The 19,832-nt window shown below is 44.5% G+C and overlaps 1 protein-coding gene across 10 annotated transcripts in view; it reads left to right on the forward strand.

Annotated features, from left to right (window-relative positions):
• CDH18 (cadherin 18) overlaps nt 1-19,832 on the forward strand; it is a 1,922,553-nt gene that overhangs the window by 43,511 nt on the left and 1,859,210 nt on the right. For 5 of the 10 annotated variants that reach the window (XM_069613787.1, XM_069613786.1, XM_069613785.1 and 2 more), the window contains exon 2: nt 9,188-9,217. The exons of the other annotated variants lie outside the window; for them this stretch is intronic. The gene's annotated coding sequence lies outside the window, so the exon portion shown is untranslated. The remainder of the gene's footprint in view (nt 1-9,187; nt 9,218-19,832) is intronic. 10 annotated transcript variants of the gene reach the window in all.

The following is a 19,832-nucleotide window of genomic DNA, read 5'->3' on the forward strand; positions in this document are numbered from 1 at the left end:
CCCAGCTGAAATCGCGTGTGAAACTTCCTGCGCACCCCAGTAATACACGTACCCCGCTCACACAGGGCCAATCGCGTGTGGAACTTCCCGCGCACCCCAGTAATACACGTACCCCGCTCGCACAGGGCCAATCGCGTGTGAAACTTCCCGCGATCCCCAGTGATACGCGTTCCCCGCTTGCCGTGCTGGATTGGGGATTTTGATGGCTTTTCCCTGCGCAAGGGGCGTTCCTGGGGGCGTAACTGGCGCTGCTGCAGGGTCGCTGCGCCACGGCTGGTTTTGGTGGCTGGAATCCATGAATACGCTGTGCGCGGAAATGTATTTTAGCGCACGCGGCTGGCGCAGGGATTCGCACGCGCACACTGTGTGCCAGCCGCGTGCGCCACTTGTGCGCTGAATTCTATGAATTACCCCCTTAGTGCTTAGGTATGAGGCTTGTGTGGGTGTAATTAAAAATGTGTGTGGAAGTGTGTGCATGTGTGTTAGTGATTTGGAATGCAATGAGTTTGAAATGTGTTGGGTTGGAATTAGGACCTCATGTGGATAGTGGTATAGAAGAGTAAAGGAAATGAAATTGTGGTGTAGAAGTTGATGAGAGTTGGATGTGTTGTTACACAGTAAGGAATTGGTGGTGTATTGAATCAAGAACACTTTTAGATGGGAATAGAAGGAGTGTGAATGCTGCAATAGAATGAGTAATGGTGAAATACAATATTGTTGAGTAGAAAATAATACTCAAGGCTAATATATAGTGAAAGTACATTGTTACAATTAGAGAGATATGCATGCTATATTAATGCACTTATTTTGTAGGATTTGAAGAGTGTTCTTTCCTTGGTAGTTGTCTTTGTCAATCTTCTTTTTTCCTGTAATTGTAAAACAAAGTTAGTGGATATATGCAGTAATGGTGAAGTACTTTCAGTAAGACAGGCTGTTATTTATTAAGGTAGGAGGATTTGTCGTGGAAAAGAGTTGATAAAGTTGTGTTATGGGTGGTGTATTACTGTATGTTAACTATGTTGTTAGAACAATTGGACTCTATCTAGTGCTGTGTGGGACATTATAAGGAACAGGGCAAAAATGGGTGTGTAAAAATGATGGCTATCTAGGTTATTTTTGCAGCACAGGAAGTTTTCTTGTAGGGCTAATATGTAATGGTCTTGATTGTGCCACAAAGTTTGGCTTCATGTAAAAATGAATGAAAAATGTTTGTTTTTGCAGTAGGGCAATGTATGTGCTAGTGCTTTTAATAAGAGAAGTGCTATGTTTGTGGTGCACTGCATTTGTAATATTTTTCAGTGTTAAGAATAGGACAACGGTGGCCTATGCAATGGCAGTTTGTAGTTGGGGCAATGCACGGTGTCTTATAGTAGTAGATGGAAAAGAACAGTACTGCATATGTAAAGAGAAGTGTTGTATATAGATACTTTGGCAGTATACACATATAGAGAAGGTGGCGAATGGTGGCACTGTAAGGGATGTAATGAGAAAGGTTGGAAAGCATGACATTTATGTGGAAGGAAAAATGCAAAATGGCGTGTGTTTACAAAATTTTCTTTTTAGGAGCATTTTGTTGAAAGTTAAAAAAATGCAAAGGTGCGGAAGTTCACTATGTTGGCAGTACTTGTAAGTAACTAGCACTTGATGAGACAAGGCGCAGAAAGCTGCAATATGTGGCATTTGATAGTGATTAAAAGAGAATATGTTTTTTGAGAAACGTATTACAGGGTAAGTAACAGTAACCAAATATGTGTATATTTATATTACACGGCCTGCGGTAGTAGCTGTGTAGTTATGGTTCAGTTGCTAAACCCATAGGAAGACCACTTTTTGGGCAGCTTATAACTTTGCTCCCTCTGGACGAATCCTCAACAAACTTTGCAAAAAAAGTATATGGCCCTCTATATGAATTTTTTTGCTAGCTTTGGTGAGGTTTCATCAAGGGGAGGCAACGTTATAGGGGTGGGGTCCCACATTTTGTTTTCTCCATAGACTGAATGGAGAAAAACTTTGCTCACACGTACAGCCCAAACTGCTGTATGGATTTTCACCAAATTTGCGGCAGGATCAGCGGCTTGGTCCCCAAAGCGTGCTTTTGTAAATTTGGCGAAAATCCGTACAGTAGTTCTTTTGTAAACAGGTAAAATGTAGATCCCAAAAGATTAGTGATATCTGCCTCTGCTCCGCGGTCCCATTTCCCTGTTCGCTCTGCGACCAGATCTGATTGTCCGCAGACATACGACGTGCCCGCTGATTGGCTGGAGGGAAGCGTGATGTGCGTCATAATTTTCTGAAACGCCCACCATGTTGTATCCGAGGATAGTGCGGTGGCGTAAGGGGCTCTAAAACATGCTTTAAGGCACCTGGTGGTGGGAAGAGGGGCTGGAAAGGGTGGGGGAGTGAAAAAGGGTTCATCTGATGTATTTGTTTAGGTGGAAGAAAACGGTGGGGTGTCCGTGGTGTCCGCCAATACGGCAGTTCGCGGGTAGATCCTCAGGCGAGCAGTTCATATGGTGACTGCAGGCAGGCTTAATTGGGGAAGGGAAGTGAATTGCAAATGATAGGAGGATGTTTGTATAGGGTGTATTATGCTCTGTTGTGTGTAGTACGCCCCTAGACTCCTTGGTGCATGGCTCTAGGCCATGCACCCAAGAGATTGCCCACTGGTTGCAAGTACTGCAATAGTATGTGTACAGAAGTGGACAGGGCTTCAGGCGGCCAGCTTATTGCACCGAATAGTCTGCCGATTGGTTGCAAGTATTGCAATAGTATGTGTCTAGACTGATAATCTAGACTGAGCCTAAGCTCCTTGGTATCTTTCTTGGGAACAAAAAACAATGAAGCTCCCACCGGGGATTTGGATGGTCGTATAGTACCATTTTCCAAGTTAGTATCCAAGTATTCTCGTAGGACTCTTTTCTCAGGTTCTGATAGAATGAACATCCTCCCAAAGGGAATCACCGCTGAGGGTTCAATATTGATAGCGCAGTCCTCGGGTCTGTGAGGGGGAAGAGCTTGAACAAATGGCGGTCAAAAACACATCTGTATAAGCCTGGTAGGCCTTGGGAATCTGGATGATACTTGAGACAGTGAGTGGACCTTGCTGGTTCGCTTGCGAGTCTTCAGAGGATCCTGACGAGGAGTCTAGGGATAAACAGTGGGACATAAAACCAAGAAACAAGGATCCTGCTGCCCAGTTGATGTAGGGGTTATGCTTCTGTAACCAGGGCATGCCCAGCACCATGGGTAATGGGCAGATCTTATGATGTCGAATTTGATTCTCTCTTGATGGTGGTTTATAGAAAGCAGGATCTCTTTGGTTTGAAGGGTTATGGGTCCTGAAGAGAGAGGTCTTCCATCGATAGCCTCTACAGGTTGCATGATGTCTGGAGTTTCATATGGAATGTTATGGGTAGTGACCCAATCATGATCTATGAATATCCCCATGGCCCCACCATCCACTAAGGCCAGAATGGGGTAAGTTTCTTTCTTGGATGGCGATAGAAAGGCCTGCAGAATCACAAGGTTGTTCTGTCCAGGAGAGTTCAAGGATGGAATAGATGTGGAGCAAACATCTCTCTCCCGAAACTGTGCTCCATCTAGGATCGGGAGCTGGCGTTTCCCGAACGCCGTGGAGGGGCAATAGGACACTCTCTCACAAGGTGTTTATCAGAGGCACAATACATGCACAGACCATTGTGAATCCGTCGCATCCTTTCTTGCGGGGTTATGGGTCAGCGGAAGGTCCCAAGTTGCATGGGTTCTGGGTCTGTGGTCGGGGAAGCTGCAGGCTCAGGTCTAGAAGGATGGTCTGTAGAGGCTTTTTGGAAGGGTAATTTAGTCTTCTTCTTTTCCGCCTTTCTTTCCTGGATACGAAAGTCGATCTGCAAGGAAAGATCCATGAGAGCCTGGAAGAAACTTGGGCGAGCTACCCTGGCTAGCTCGTCTTTTATCTCTTCATTCAATCCTCTTCGAAAGAGGGTGAAACAGGCCTCTGGAGACCAGTCTGCTTCCTTGGCAAGTTGTTTAAAGCGGGTCACATAGGTAAGCATATCCTGGGATCCTTGTTGAAAGTCCAATAAACGTTTTTAGGGAATCAAACATGGTCTTTAGCTCCTGCACGAAACCATCATAGTCATCCAGGAGTGCGTCGCCCGAATTAACTAAGGGAGTTGCCCAGGTAAAGGCATTCCCAGTGAGATGTGAGATCATAAAGCCCACCTTTGCCCTGGGAGTGGAGAAGTAGTAGGGCTTAAAGGTGAAGTGCACTAAACATGAATCAAGGAAGGCACGAAGGTTCTTTGAAGAGCCATCATATTTATCCACTACTCCTCCCAACAACACATTTTCCTTGGTTGCGGAGTCACTTGACAAGACCAGTTGTTTCAATGCTGCATTTTCGGCTTTAAGATTTTGGACTTCTATTGTTAACTCCTGCGTGCCTCGCATAAGGTCTTGAACTGCAGCCTCCATTTCCGTAACTGTATCAATTTGTTGGCGTCTCAATCTGTCACAGGTTTCCCCCTTCTCACCTGTCTGTATTGTTTGCTCGTTTTCTTCGGAGATGTCTTCTTTCGCACTGTTCGGGATTTATATAACCGCGTACATGGGTCCTCGGATTCCAGCGTGCAGTTTGTGACCCAGTTCCAGGATACGTTCAGATGTCCGGGACGAAGACCAGGAAATAATGAAGTTTGCAGTCGGATATGCGAATGCGATAGAAATCCAGGATATGCAAAGGTAAGGATAAGGGGAAGGAAGAAAGAAGAGGAATTCAGGGTACCGGGAACCAGGAATCAAAAGTAAGGGCTGAACGAGCTCCGGCAACACACATCCGACTACTGCAAGCGGTAGTGTTGAGACGCGCAGGGCCGCGGGGCGTGTCTGCTTTGTAGAACGTAGAGCGTACAATGCGGAGACTGGCAAACAGGGTTTCCGCGTTCAGCGGCCATGTTGGGAGTACTACTGAGTTCAGTCCCCTATGGGTCAGGGACCACGAAGTCCAGAAGGGACGCGAACGGCGGTTCATGACGGGCAAGTCCTTATAAGCATACGTTGATCGATCGTAAACATTTTTCCTATGCATCTTGCCTTTTTAGTTTTCCTCACTTTTACAGATGCAAAAAGAACGTGTTGGGCGCAGCCATCTTGTGCTAATCTTATGCGTGGATTGCTCGCCCCAAGTTTAAGTGAGCTTGCGGAAATAAATCAAAACACCGCCCCTGAAGCTGACATCGTTTGTCCCAACGATCTGCTCCAGCTATTTGCATACGTTCGTGGCCAGCGTAGCCCAATGTGCCACGACCTCACCCACGCCCGCTCAAACAGCGAGATAAACACACGATAAAACAGACCTGGTCACACAGCGTACCTTCTATGTCTTGCCATAAATAGTATTTTGTAAGTGAATATTTCAATAATACATTAGTGTGCAATGTTGCAAGTGCTTTAATTTTTCAAAGAATGTGCACAATAAATGATAAACTCCAGGAAACGATTTTTTAATTTTGCGGGTAAGTTGGAGCTGACAATGTTTTTTGTGTCCTTGTCTTGCCATATGGCACATTAGCAAAACAATTCAATGATGGTCCTTTGTGGTCCGTGTGGGAGAACACAAGTCTTTTTTGCATTCTGAAAGGTGAAAGTTCTTGTTTCTGCGCCCTCTTACCTCATGAATGCTGACATGTTGCTCCTTATTGCCGGAAACGCAAATGGACATAGAGGGCCATATCAATCGTCCCACATAACGGTGATCGAAAAAACACTGCTTATGGTAATCCTACAATATTGGTTCCAGAATCCGTCTGTTGGCATTTGGAAGCTGTGACACGGGCAGTACAATAGAAAGTATCTGCGAACTAAACGCAATAACAATACATTTAAGTAGCTGTTCTTTATTTTAATATAACACATTAGCGTATAACTCATAACTGTTCCAAACCTAGTTATAAGCACAATACAACCAATATTTAACACACAAATGAAAATGAGGTGTACTATTTGAGACTACGAGTTGCGTATAATTTGAGCGCTGTAAATTAGATATAGCTCCGAATGGGATGGAGAACCATCGCAATCATTCAGCTTGAACCCCAGAGAGATGTCATTGTAAAGAAGCGTGGAAGATTATTGTTCGAAAAGCAAGCACAGTGCACACGGACAACGTTTACTACACCGTCAATTATTATGCATACAGCACTCTATCCTGCTAGTTTTTAATCCCAATAAAAATGTAATATAAACTTCAATTTACATAATTTCTGGAAATTCCATGGTTAGATTGTTTCCGCGGGCAATCGCCTTGATGCGTAGTGTTGAAGGCCAAATTACAATAAGCACTTGTCCTATTCAAAGGCAGAGACGTTTAGGTTTCGATTTCGGGAAAGAATGCAGGGGGAAAAAAAGGCATTGGGGTGGGACACTGTTAGGATATTATTGTGTATTTCGCAATGTAACTAGTATAGTTGGATAGACCTTAGCATTAGCTACATGGAGAGATGATGCTACCTTACACACAGTGCAATTAATAGACGGATGAGCACAAAAAACAATTGTAGAATTACACCCCCTATGTAATACTGTTATGTACAGTGTCTTACGAATCAACGGTGCATGTTTAGACGCTGTGTGTGGCAGACTGTATGCTCAGCTGTCTGACACATACCTTGGTGGCAGGGCCATTTTAAGCACTTTTGGGGCCCTGGGCACGGACATCTTTGGGGCCCCCCTCCACGAACCAAAGGAATTACTTTCAAACTTTAAAAAAGATTATAAGTGGAACGTGGTTTTCAAATAGTGTTTCCATTAGATATCAAAAGAGTAAAGCAGAAGTTTAAAACTTTAAAGAGTATAGCAGACTTTAAAATATCCTTGCCTGAGTCCTACACCATGTAGTCCAGTCCATTCTGTCTCCCACCCGTTCCACTCAAATGGCCTACATAAGAAGAAAGATCAAGCAATGGGCTAAACTATGCCACCGGCATGCGAGGAGACTACATTTACAGAAGACAGTACAGTTATGTACGAGATATGGATGAATTCTGTGTTTGGGTTGTGGCCACTGGGCAGATTATTCAGTAGCTTACAGTATTATGAGGTATTGGTTGCGGGCAGTTATTAGAGCCTTGGCTGCAGAGGCCATGCATCAAAGAGTTTGTCCATTGGCTGGAAGTACTGCAATACTATGTGAACTGAAGTGGATAGGGGCTCAGGTGGCTGTGTTATGTTTGTGGTTTGTGGTAAGTGGGTAGATGTTTGCATGCATGGCAGTATTATGCTGTGATGGTTGTCGCCAGGGTCTAGAGTATTGAGTGCATGGCTGGAGGCCGTAGACTGTAGGCTATGCACTCAAGAGTGTAGCCCTGGGTACAAGCACCACAGTATAATCTACCAATGCATTCAACATTGTGATACTGGTATATGGATTACAGAATCATGTGTACAGATTGCAATTTGGAGATTATAAAGAAGTATGACACCAATAGTTGTATACTTACTGTTTATATTGTTGAGGACCTATGCAGTTTTTGTGCATGGTATGTGGAAATGTAGGAGTAATCGTTGTTTCATTCTCTGTGATAAAAGAAAACATAACATGTTAGGGTAGGTACTTTGTGATGTTGTAGCTCATGGCATTGCAGACATTTGTATATGTTGTGGACCCTCATAATTACTACTTCATAAGTACCATGCTTTTTAACCCCTTAAGTGCCAATGACAAGATATTTCGTCCTTGACATTACCTTGGTAGTGCCAAGGATGAGATAGCTTGTCCTTTTTGGCAGGTTGTTTTGAGCGATCCCCGCAAAAGGATCGCTCAAAACAGTAATCCAACCCCCGGGCTATGTGAGGGGCGGTCCCCCCTCACTGCCAGGGGGCCGGATTACCTTCAATTTCACGTTGGCTTGCGTAATGCACCCGGCGTGAAATTGAAAATGAAAGGTGAGTCTGCATCTTTCTCCCCCTTGATCTCCGGCTGTATTTCAAGCCGGAGATCTAGGGAGGTGTCGCTGGAAAGGGGAGATTCTCCCCTTTCCAATGACCCCTTTTGTGAAAGCATTGCTGGGTGCGGATAGAGCGCTCGATCCGTGCCCAGCAATGCCCACTAGACACCAGGGATCTGTCTGAGAGGTGGGAGAGGTGGGGGCTGCTTACAGTAAGCAGCCCTCTTCCCCTCCCGGCCCCCAAAGCATGGGGGCACATATGTGCAGAACCCTGGGGGTAGATGGCTGATCATCTGCCCCCAGGGAGGGGGACAAATTGAACACAAAAGGCACCAGGGATTTTTTTACCCATGAAAGGATGGTGGCCCTCCCCCTCCCACACCAAGTGGAAAGGGGGGCCACCACTTGTAGCCCTCCCTGGGGGCAGATTTCTGTCCCCAGGCAGGAGTACATGAGGTGCCCCCCATCCAATTGGGGGGGCACCAGGAATAAGTTTGCAGGGCCCCCAAAGGATGGGGCCTGCAGGTTAGGGCCCCCCTGGGGGCAGATGGCTGATCATCTGCCCCCAGGGAAGGGTGCAAATTGAAAACAAAAAACAAAAAAAAAAAACAAAAGGGATATTTGGGTGGGAGTGGCGGGCCACTAGCCACCAGGGATTTATTTTACAGAAAAGGGCCTCCCTTGGGGCAGATATCTGCTCCTTGGAAAGTGCATCTGACCCCAGGGAAGGCTGAATGAGATGCCCCCCTCTTATCTGCCCCAGGGAGGGCTGAATGAGATCCCCCCTGCATTTGGTGTGGGGGGGAGGGTCACCCCCCATTACATTAGAAAATTACCTAGCGGTTTAGGGTGCCCCTCAGCCCCCCCCCCCCCCTAAAATGCAGCCTGCTATTTTAAATTTTTTTCCTTTGTTGACCAAACTTCCCTTGGTGCAGAGGGGCCCATTGGTGTGCCAATCTGGCCCCAGGGTGCCCGAACCCTACTTCCCCAGCCATTGGGGGCCTGTCTGACGTTTTGGGGTGGACTTCTCCCCACCCCAAATGGAGTGTGGGAGGGCACTTCATGCAGCCCTCTCTGGTGGCAGATATCTGCCCATCGGAAGGGACAAATGGTTTTTCACTGGGGGTGGTGAGGTTCAGTAGACCACCAGGGATGGCTTGCAAGGGGGGGCATTCTTGGAAAGTATTGATTTGTTTTTTGCTGGTGTGACCATTGGTAACACATGTTTTTTGTTTTGTTGACAGCTTTTTCTTTGCGAGCAGCTGCAACGTTATGTGAGTACTGTTTATTATTCTATGGTTAGGGCCAACGGTCAGTGGGGTGGGTGAGACTGGGGCTGGATTGTTGGTGGTGTGGGTGGGAATGGGCCGTCTGGGCAGATATTTTGGTGGGCTGGGACACAATTGCAGCGGCAGGCCTCACATTACCCCCCATGCCAGCAGAACATTGGTGTTTCACTGGGAGCGGATTCCTCCCATGTGGGTTGTCCATCTGCAAGCCCAGGTTGCAGCTCTGGCTGGGCTAAGTTATAGGTGTCACCTTCGGGGAGGAATGGGGATCCTGCCAGGGATCCCTGGAGCTGCCGCTGTGCTTAGGGGACGTGCAACCACATGGTGCATGGATGTCCAAGGTCTCCAACCATCCTGGAGTTGCAGCTGGGCTACATTACAGCTTTTCCCTTCAGGGAGGTATTGGCACACTGCTGGGACTCCCTGGTGGGGAGAAGCTGTATCACAGGCCAGCCAGAGCTCCAGCAAAGTCGGCGGTAATGTCCCTGGCCTTGGGCACCCTTCTCACATGTGGGTCTTTGGCGGGGCTTGTGGGAAATACATTCTGGGGAGATTTGCGCAAGTCAGACATCTTTGGATTCCCACGGGTGTCTTCTTTTCAGAAATGCATGGGGTTCCCTGTTTTCCTTGCTGGCTTCGACACCCTAGGCCCAAATCTGTAAGTTGCCCACGCAAACAAAATGTGCTGTGCCGAAAGGCTTGGGGTTAGCAGTGGGTTACCCTTTTCCTTTTGTGCCCCGGTAGGTGCACCCACACATGTGAGGTACCGTTTCCGTCGGGACACCTGTGAGAACGCGGGAAGGTATGACATCTGTTGTTGGCGACGTGTTTCGGTGAGTGGACAGAGGGAAATGTCTCTGAAATTGGCTGGAAATGAAGACATTTCTCAGACATTTCGCTCTGGCCACCCACCGAAACACACCACCAACAATGGCCTACCTTCCCGCGTCACCACACATGTCCTGATGAAAACGGTACCGCACATGTGTGGGTGCACCTACCTGGGGCGCAAAAGGGTAACCCACTGGTATCCCAAAGCCTTTCGGCACAGCACATTTTGTTTATGTGGGCAACCTACAGATTTTTGCCTAGAGTGTCCAAGCCACCAAGGAAAACGGGGAACCCCATGCATTTCTGAAAAGAGGACACCTGTGCAAATACACAGAGGTCTGACTTGAGCGAAGCGGGCCAGAATTTATTACCCAGAACCCCCGACAAAGTGAACATTGTGTTTTTTCCCCACCAAATATCACACTTTGTCGGGGATTGTGGCTAATAAAATCTGGGCCGCTTCGCGCAAATCTCTGTGCATTCCCACAGGTGTCCTCTTTTCGGAAATGCATGGGTTCCCTGTTTGCCTTGGTGGCTTGGACACCCGAGGCCCATATCTGTATGGTGTGCCCGTCTGCACAAATCGTGAAATTCAGCTGTCGGAAAAGACTTGGGGTTAGGGGTGTTTTAGGGTTTCCCCTTCACGCCCAGGTAGGTGCACCCACACATGTGAGGTACCGTTTTCATCGGGACACCTGTAGGAACGTGGGACGGTAGGCCATGTGGTGTTGGCAGCGTGTTTTGGTGGGTGAGCCGAGTGAAATGTGCAGAAAATTGGGTTTTTTTTGCCACATTTCGGACTTTGCTGGGGTTTCTGGGTAATACATTCTGGGCCGATTTGCGCAAGTCAGACCTCTGCGGATTCCCACAGATGTCCTCCTTTCGGAAATGCATGGGGTTCCCCGTTTTCTTTGGTGGCTTGGACACCCGAGGCCCATATCTGTATGGTGTGCCCATCTGCAAAAATCGTGAAATTCAGCTGTCGGAAAAGACTTTGGGTTAAGGGTCTTTTAGGCTTTCTCCTTGGTGCCCAGGTAGGTGCACCTACACATGTGAGGTACCGTTGTCATCGGGACACGTGTGGGAACGCGGGAAGGTATGACATTTGTTGTGTTTTTTGTGGTTTTCATAATGTTTCGACCCATTTGCTGGTGCCCTTTGTCACACAACCCTTTCATTTCCCAAATGTGCCCTACATTTAGTCGCTGCTTTAGGCACTATACACTTATGTAACCTGCACAAGTCACCTACCCCTGAAAAGGTCTGCCTGTGCTCTTTCAAAAAATGTATGCTTGCTGTTCCTCAACACATTGGTTTTCCTGATTTACACATGCCAAGTACGTCTGTTCAGGCCGTAAGCATAAAACTCCTGTGTACCATGGCTCAGTGTTTGGCTTGTGATATTGCTTGTTTTGTGAAACACTACAAAAAATGTGTGATTTCCTAACTGCAAGAGTCGGGGGAATGTAGCGGAGCATTGTTTTTCTCAAAAATCATAGAAGCCATTGCCGTACCAAGCCAACCATGTCCACCACATACCTATTTTTTCGGTCATTTTCCCACTTTTTCCCCAAACTATGGAATTTTCCCCTACCTAGTTGTTGCCTGACCTGCCTACCTGTCACAAAACTGTTGATAACCACATCAAAATAATTTGTTTTCGTTACCACTCAACCTGTTCTTGAAAGCCAGGAAATTGGGGAGTTCAGCACAGCAAACCATTTGTTCCTAGCTCTTATAAGGAAAAAAAAACACAGGCTTCTTTGTACATAATTTTATTGGCTTATTGAAAAAAAAAAAAAATTCCCCCCTTTTTGGTTATTTTCTCCCCACCCCCCTGAGCAACCTAGGATTCCTGGTCCTACATGTGGGAAAAAAAGGGGCCAAATTTGGCCAGATATCTCATGTAACAAAATTACAAGGCATTGAATGGCAACATACCGAAATCACCAAAAAAGGCCTTGGCGCCAAATTTAGGAGTATGTTTAATCCACAAAAGCATGTGGATGTGAGGTGCTCCTCTGGCTTGATATTCTTTTATTACAAATGATGTGCAGTATGGCAATAAAGCGATGATGGAAGTACCCTGATACATTTACAGAATCAAGAGAGCAGAGTTCTCCTGGTGTTTATGTCTATACCTGCTTTGTTTTTGTTTGCTATGCGTAGGAAAGTGTGCAAGTCTTCTCATGCATACTCTGCACAACTTAAAGTGACAATCCATGTGGGCGGGCCAATGTTGCGTAGCATACACCGTACATCTGGGTGCCGTCGGAACCAGTATTCTTTTGTACCATGCATGTTTGCCAACAGATTTGTCATACTTTACTGTAAAACTTTGTCTTTCTCTTGCACCTTTTGAAGTAGTTGCTTAGCAGACATGTTTTGAAAATTGGAACCTGTTTTCAATGTGTGTGCAACTCCATAACATAGAATTGCTATCTCACTTTAAAAAAGGAGGTGGAATATGTATCCCTCATTTTGTCTGAATCTGGGGTCTTCAGAATACATTCGTAAAGAGCGGTATTCTGATGCTGTTATTTGTGTGCATCTTTCATCGTACCTTCCACCTTTTCCAGTAGGAAAAAGTAGAGGAAAGGCTTGTGCTTCTACACTTTTTTTTCCCATATACTGATCGTTGATGCTTTGGCTTGCCGCATTTGATATGTTTCCAGTGCATCGTCTATGGTGTGCAGTGGGTGAATTGTATGGTGGTCTTAAATGTTAAAGGCTGCAGTAGGATCTAGAAGTTCAAATTGGCCAGTTGCTGAGGAGTCCTGAATTATTTCGGTTGTTTCTCTCCGGTTTTCTTCAATGTTTATTTCTTTCTAGTATTCATTGTTGTCTTTAAGATATTGCAGGGCTTCTCTAACTTTGTTGAAGTCCACTAGTTGCTGCCAAATTTATTTAGTCTTTTGTAGGTACACCATTCACCAGAATAATCAAAAATTGTTCTATTGGCCGTTGCACTCCTAGAGTGTCTACATTTTCTTTGAGATCTAATGGAAAATAAACTACTTCGCCACAAATGTCTTTCAGTAATTCAGAGGGAGGCAACTTTACTGTTTTTGGTTGTAGTCGTATTATTGCTTGAAATGGATGTACTGTTTGGATTATAACGGTCATGTACAAATTAAGCTGTTTTGGCAGGGAGAATATTTCCAAATGATTACTCCTAGCCCCTGAAGGCATTTGGTTATTGTCACGTTTTGCAGTGCAGTATGTGCACACTATTGAGGGGTTAGTAATTTCGTATTTGTTTTCTGCTGTAAGGTAGAGAGCTAATTGGAACCATTGGGATTCCTCATTGTGTTCGATTTTGTACATATATCTATAGAAATAGACTATTGCAACACGCTATTCATAGGATCCTCTGAACAAAATCTAAATAGACTTCAAGTCTTACAAAACAACTCCTTAATATCAGCATTCAACATTCCCAGATCCAGCCACATCTCCAGCATTAGGCAGAAATCTAACTGGCTACCAGTTTGCGACAGAATATCACTTTGCGCGTTGTCGATCACCCACAAATGTCAGTGTAACTCTGCCCCTAAATATCTGTCAAACAAATTCACCAAACACCAACCATCCCGACCCACCAGATCCTCCCAAACACATCTCCTCCTAGTGCCAAGGTTCAACCTGAAAACTATAGGAAGAGCCAGCTTCCCTGTCCAAGCCGCTAAGTCCTGGAACTCCGTTCCCCTCCTCCATCAAAATGGAGCCCTCCTTCAGCGCTTTCAAAACCAGAGTAAAGATCTGGCTCACTGTCAAGTCTAACAGCTAGCCACCCTTTGTCTGTCCTCATGACGCTGATTGTTTTGCCCTTCTCTGCTTTTATTGGCTGCCAGACCTATCTGTAACCTTGGTCGACCTATCTGTTGATTTCCCATGTATCTTTATGTATGCCATCATGTCTGTAACATGTTTAAGCTTTCCAGCGCCCAGTTACCTCAGGGTTAGGTGCACAATATAAATAATAAACAAATACAAAAAATATAGTTTTTATGCTCTTTGTATAAAAGGTTCTGTGACAACACACACATACTTGGTTTGGTACTTCAGCAGATGTACTTTTAAACTTTGCTATTTATTTTTTGTATGTGTGTAATAGAAAGTTGACATATGCAAGGTTGTTGCTACTGTTTCCTAAAGTTACTTGATTTTGTAAGTGCTCTTCAGTTCCAAAATATTTGTTTTGAATGTGGTCTATTTGTTCGAGCAGTTGTTTGGCTGTACCATGTAGGGGAATGTCATTTAAATGCTGCAGTGCTAAAGCAGGACTTTTTGCATAGTACAGTTTGTGAACGAGATTTCTTACTACAGAATGGTGTGTTGCTAACATCTTGATATGGTGGAATGTGCTTTTGCAAGCAGGTCCAGAAATGCAGGCTCATGAATGTCCCTGTAGTCCTGTGTATTTGCGACTGGACAGGAGTCCATAGTTTGCAGTATTTTCATTTTTGCTTTTTCGTTGGCTTTCACATATTGATTGAGGAACTGCTGTAAAGATTTGATAGAGTTTTGGTGTATGTTACACATTGATGTGCATGGCCATTTGTAGATGGGGCATATTGGTTCGGTGGCATGGAGAGTTGATACTAAGTTTGATGGGGATATTTTTTAAAGCAGCGTTGTTTCTTCCATTATTTATTTATTTATTTATTTTTACATTTGTAAAGCGCCACACAGCCCAGAGGCATCGGGGCGCTGTTGCAAGATAATGACTTAGTTTCAGTGCAAGGAGGGGTAGATAGAGGAGGTTACATCAAGATCGTATCTACCCCTAGCCTGGGGGAAAAAAAAAAAAAGGACGTTAGACATTACATCGGTTGTACAGTTGACAGGGCCCAAGACGGGTTTATACAAACAGCATGGTTTTTATTGCTTTCCTGAAGCACAGGTGGGATTTGATACCTCTAATCTCGGCGGGTAATAAGTTCCAGTTGGTGGCGGCGAGGACTGGGAAGCTAGTGCCACCTGCTCTGCTTCTGAGGCTTTTTGGAATTGCTAGGCGGTTGGTGTGGCTAGATCTAGTTGGTCTGTTGGAGGGGGGATCAGAGAATCTCTGTGCAAGGTAGCGTGGTGCTGTGTCCTGTCGGCATTTGTGGGTGAGTGCCAGTGATTTGAAAAGGATGCGTTCCTTAACTGGAAGCCAGTGGACGGATTTTCTGGTGGCTGAAATGTGGTCTCTTTTCGAGATTCCTGTTGCTGCTCTGAGGGCATTGTTCTGCACCGTTTGAAGTTTTTTAATGTTTTTGGCTGAAGTGCCTAGTAGGAGTGCATTGCAGTAGTCTAGGCGGGATCCTATGATAGCTCTTGCGATGGTGAGGGAGTTTTCCTGCGAAAGGAAGGGCCTTGCTGCGGTGATAAGTTTTGAGTGGTAGGCTGCTGCTGAAGAGATTGCGTTGACCTGTCTGTCCATGGTGAGGTTGGAGTCCAGGTAGACTCCAAGGGTTTTGACTGTTTTGGAGACCGAGATGCAGCAGTTGTCGATGATGAAGGAGTCATATTGGGGCCCCATTTTATTGATTGTGGCAGGTGATCCGATGATGAGTAACTCTGTTTTTTCGCTGTTGAGGCAGAGCCAATTCTCAGCCATCCAGGTTTGGATGGTGGTGTAGATGGAGATGAGGGTTTTTTGGTCGGCTTCATAGTCTCCGGTGAGAGGGATGAGGACTTGTGTGTCGTCCGCGTAGTTTGTGTATGTGATGCCCATTGCATCGAGGTTTTTAAATAGTGCCCTTGTGAAAAGGTTGTACAAAGTAGGAGATATGCAGGATCCCTGCGGGACACCGCATTTAATAAGATGTGACTGGGCGCAGGCTGTGTCCGAGAAGACTTTCATTTCTCTGCCCTTAAGGAAGGATGCTATCCAGGCGGTGGCTTCTGGTGAGAAGTTGCCCGCTGTAGAGAGGTGGTGGCAGAGGGTGTCATGATTGACCAGGTCGAATGCCGCCGAAAGGTCTAGTAGAAGTAGGAGAGCTGGTTTGCCTATGTCTCTTAGGTCATCGATTTGGTTCTTGAGGTCCAGTAGTGCTGTTTCTGTGCCATGGTTTGGCCGGAAGCCAGATTGCCGGAGACGAAGTAGGTGATGCGTTTCTAGGTAGTTTTGAACTTGGATGTATGCAGCTTTATCCAGGATTTTGAGAAGGAATGGAACTGTTGTGATGGGCCTGTAGTTCCCTGGTACCTTGGGGTCTAGTGTAGGTTTTTTCAGTAATGGGCGGACCCAAGCTTCTTTGAGGCATTATGGTGTTGTCTACCTTTTCATACCCTCGCCCACTGCTGTGTATGGCAATTTGGTTTGTTTGCTCGTTTGTAGGATTCTTCATTGAAATATGGCTCTGTGCTAGTGGTGCGACTCCACTCACCTGTATAGATGTTGCCAAAGGTATATATGCTGATTTTGCGTTTGTTGCGAAGTACTGGTTGTAGTTTACTAATTAATTTTGTTAGTGGTTTCATTCTGTTTAACATTAATATAAAGAATTTCCTTTTGAGGAGCTTTGCACTATCTAAAAGAGCTACGAGGATCAGTTTTCTGCGGTAAGTTTTAAGGGTGAGCGTGATATTTCCCCTGTATTTATAAGGTTCTGAAGGACTATGTGGTAGAACATTTTTTGTAAAATAAATTTTTGGGAATGCATGCTTGTGGCTATGTTACCATTTTTAGGTGCTCTGCTAGCACTAGTGGAAGTTGCAATCTTTTTAGTACATTTCTTTTTTTTTTTTTACATTTTGAAAGAGGAGCTAAAGTTTGTTTCCTGTTAGGTGCTTCTGTTTTCCTTAGTGACTGTATTAGCTGTTTTGTTTGAACTTTCTGTAAAAATTCTGCTTGAGGCGGATAGCTATTTTGTATGCTTTTTTTAGGTTGATCTGCTGTATTTCTGCATTGTTTTGCCTTTGGGTATGCATTCTGCAGTATCTGTTGGAGAAAAAAGGAAAGTGTGGGTGTGGAGGCTGTGCAGTATATATGTGTGCACTGTGTATGAGTGTTTGAAAATGAGAGTAGGCATACATATAGAGGTGTGTGATTGTGTAATGGGCTGTTACTTTAGGTTGGGAAGGCTGTGTTGGTATCTGTGTGTTACTATAGTGCCCACTTTCTACTGTCAGATGACAGTAGGACGTGGGCACCTGTTGAGGTGCAATGAGTACGAGTGAAGCAAATACTGTTGGGTTGATGGAATTGCGTATCCTACAATACAAGAACACTGCACTGTGTGAGTAAGAGACAGAACACTACGATAGTATTGCATTTACTTTGTTGGATGTTGATAGTAGGTTTCTTCTAGGTTGTATTTTCCAATTGAGACGCCACTGGCTTTCAGGAGAGAGGTGTTAATTGCAACTGCGAAAGAAGGAAGTAAGAACATATGTTTGTTAATGGCATAGTGATTTAATTTGGAGAATACATTATTTAAAATTGTAGGAGGATGTCTTGGCAGGAAGAGTTAGTGTGTGTGTGAATTTGGATAGCTTTGTATGTGAATGGGGATTTGGGAGCATCAGCGTTTTTGGTAAGGGGTCAATGGTTTGTTTATAAGTGTGCCGTATGAGGTGCAGTTTAGCAAGTGTGTGTGTTGCTGTAGGACTATTTAGTTTGAAAATGGATTAGTGCAAGTTGTAGTAGGGTTAGAAAAGGGTTCGGAAAGATGTACAGATTGGAAAGGAGAATGTTTTCGTGTGTGGAATGTCATTCACTTTTCTGCAGATAGATGCTTGCAATCATTTCAGTTGTTTGATTTATGTATCCACATTTATAAATGCCACTGTTCACAATGCACACATACATTTATTTGCTTTTTAAGTAATGGTGCATTCTGTGAACTGTGCAAGGTAAGGGGCAGGCACCCTGTTGACATGCATACAATCTATGTACTTGCTATGGTTTGGTAAGATGCATTCAGTTTTCCTTTCGTGTGTGCATTTTAGGAATTTTATAGTAGGTGTGTTAGTGGGGGAAGTGATTGTAAAAATGACAGAAACAAAGAAGAGAATAACAGTTTGCACATTACAATGGGTGATATGGGTAAATGAAAGCTTTCAAAGCACATAGCATTGTAAGTGCCACTTGATGATTGGTGATGGGACAAATGACAATATGCTTTTTGAGTAGGTTATGCGGGGTAAGTGGTAGGTACCCTGTTCACAGGCATTTCTAAAAGAGTTGCAAATGTACTGTACACAATATATTCATACCTGTAGTTTGTATTGATGGATGGAGATGTGGATGAATCTGGAAGCAGAAATCTTGTATAGTTTTACAGTACTTTTTGCTGGAGGTGCTTTGCAATCACAGGAGACCTGTACTCTGAGTGTTTAACAGTAAATCTGGAGTGTTGAACAGAGATGACAGAGTTAGATGTAGAGGTCTTGGATGTGTTTGATGGATGTATGGTTGTGTGACTGCTTACCAGTAGCCAATGAGATAGTGCTGTAAAGTGTAAGTGGAAACAGAAGAAGGGCTGCCCCTGTTTTATGAGACCTGCGGTAGTCCGCAGATCGCTTGTGCTGCATCCGGGGCTTGTTAACATGATTGGCATGGAAATCGGAGTGTACTATGGGGATTATCCAATCAGGTGTTCAGGGTGTGCATAACAGGAAGGGATGGTAATACTTTTTCATTGCTGTGTTAGTTGTGTAGTGAAGATGGCTGGAGTTACTGTATGGATAATGGGAGATTCATTTGTATGTGATCTGGAGAGCTATGCAAAGGCAAGAGGGTTTTCTGCAGATCTTGGTTTTCCAGGCATGGAGGCTTTATGGTGCAGTGTGCCTGGCCGCAATTTGCAGGCACTGCTTGTTGTTTGTAGAAACATGGCTACTTTTGGTAGTCCTGATGTTTTGGTGGTGCACTGTGGAGGAGAGCATTTGGGCTACATCAGTGCCCCCAAGTTTGGTTCCTGTATTGAAGTTTTTCATGGAAGACCTAATGGTGCTTTTCCCTAATGCAAAGGTATTTTTTTCTCAAATATTTCAGCACTTGTGTGTAATTTAACCAAAAAAATCCCTGATCATACTGGATCTAACAAATATCTAACAAATTACATACATTTGTGTACTGTTTTTGATTATGAAAGGGCTAACTAGCTGGCAACGGGTTATCCCCCCTCTAAATTATTGTTTATAACTGATGTTCTGTAGTGGATCTATTGTTAAAAATGGTTGATCAAACTAGATCTACTGGATATCTGTTGAAACTACTGGCTTTTGTTAGAAGTATTTGTTGATGGGGTGCCAGTCACCCAACGTTTGCAGTCAAATATTTCAGCACCGGTGTGTGATATAACAAAAAAAGATGCCTGATCATACTGGATCTAACAAATAGCTAACAAATAACATACATTTTAGTACATTTTTTGATTGTGAGGTCTAACTAGCTGACTACGGGTTAGCCCCATCTAACTAATTTTCTATGATTCTTGTTCTGTAGCAGATCTAATGTTGAAAATCGTTGATCAAGCCTAATCTAGCTAATACCTAACAAATCACACACATGTTTATAGGTTTTTTGATTGGGGCTAACTATGGATTAGTCCTCATCTAAATAATTGCTTATACCTCCATGTTCTGTAGTAGGGATGTAACGGTATAGCGGTATACCGTTAAAGATACCGTGAACCACTCAATTGAACGATAATAACCGTCACATTTTTTATACCGGTATACCGTTTATACCGTTAAGTGTGCTTTTCAATCTGATTTAGAAAGGCTGCAGTAAGCAAGTGCTGCGCAGTCTTGGTCTTGCACTGTTGGATGT

This window comes from Ambystoma mexicanum, chromosome 5p (genome assembly GCF_040938575.1).
Source record: "Ambystoma mexicanum isolate Mex_15411 chromosome 5p, UKY_AmexF1_1, whole genome shotgun sequence".
Taxonomy (NCBI): domain Eukaryota; kingdom Metazoa; phylum Chordata; class Amphibia; order Caudata; family Ambystomatidae; genus Ambystoma; species Ambystoma mexicanum.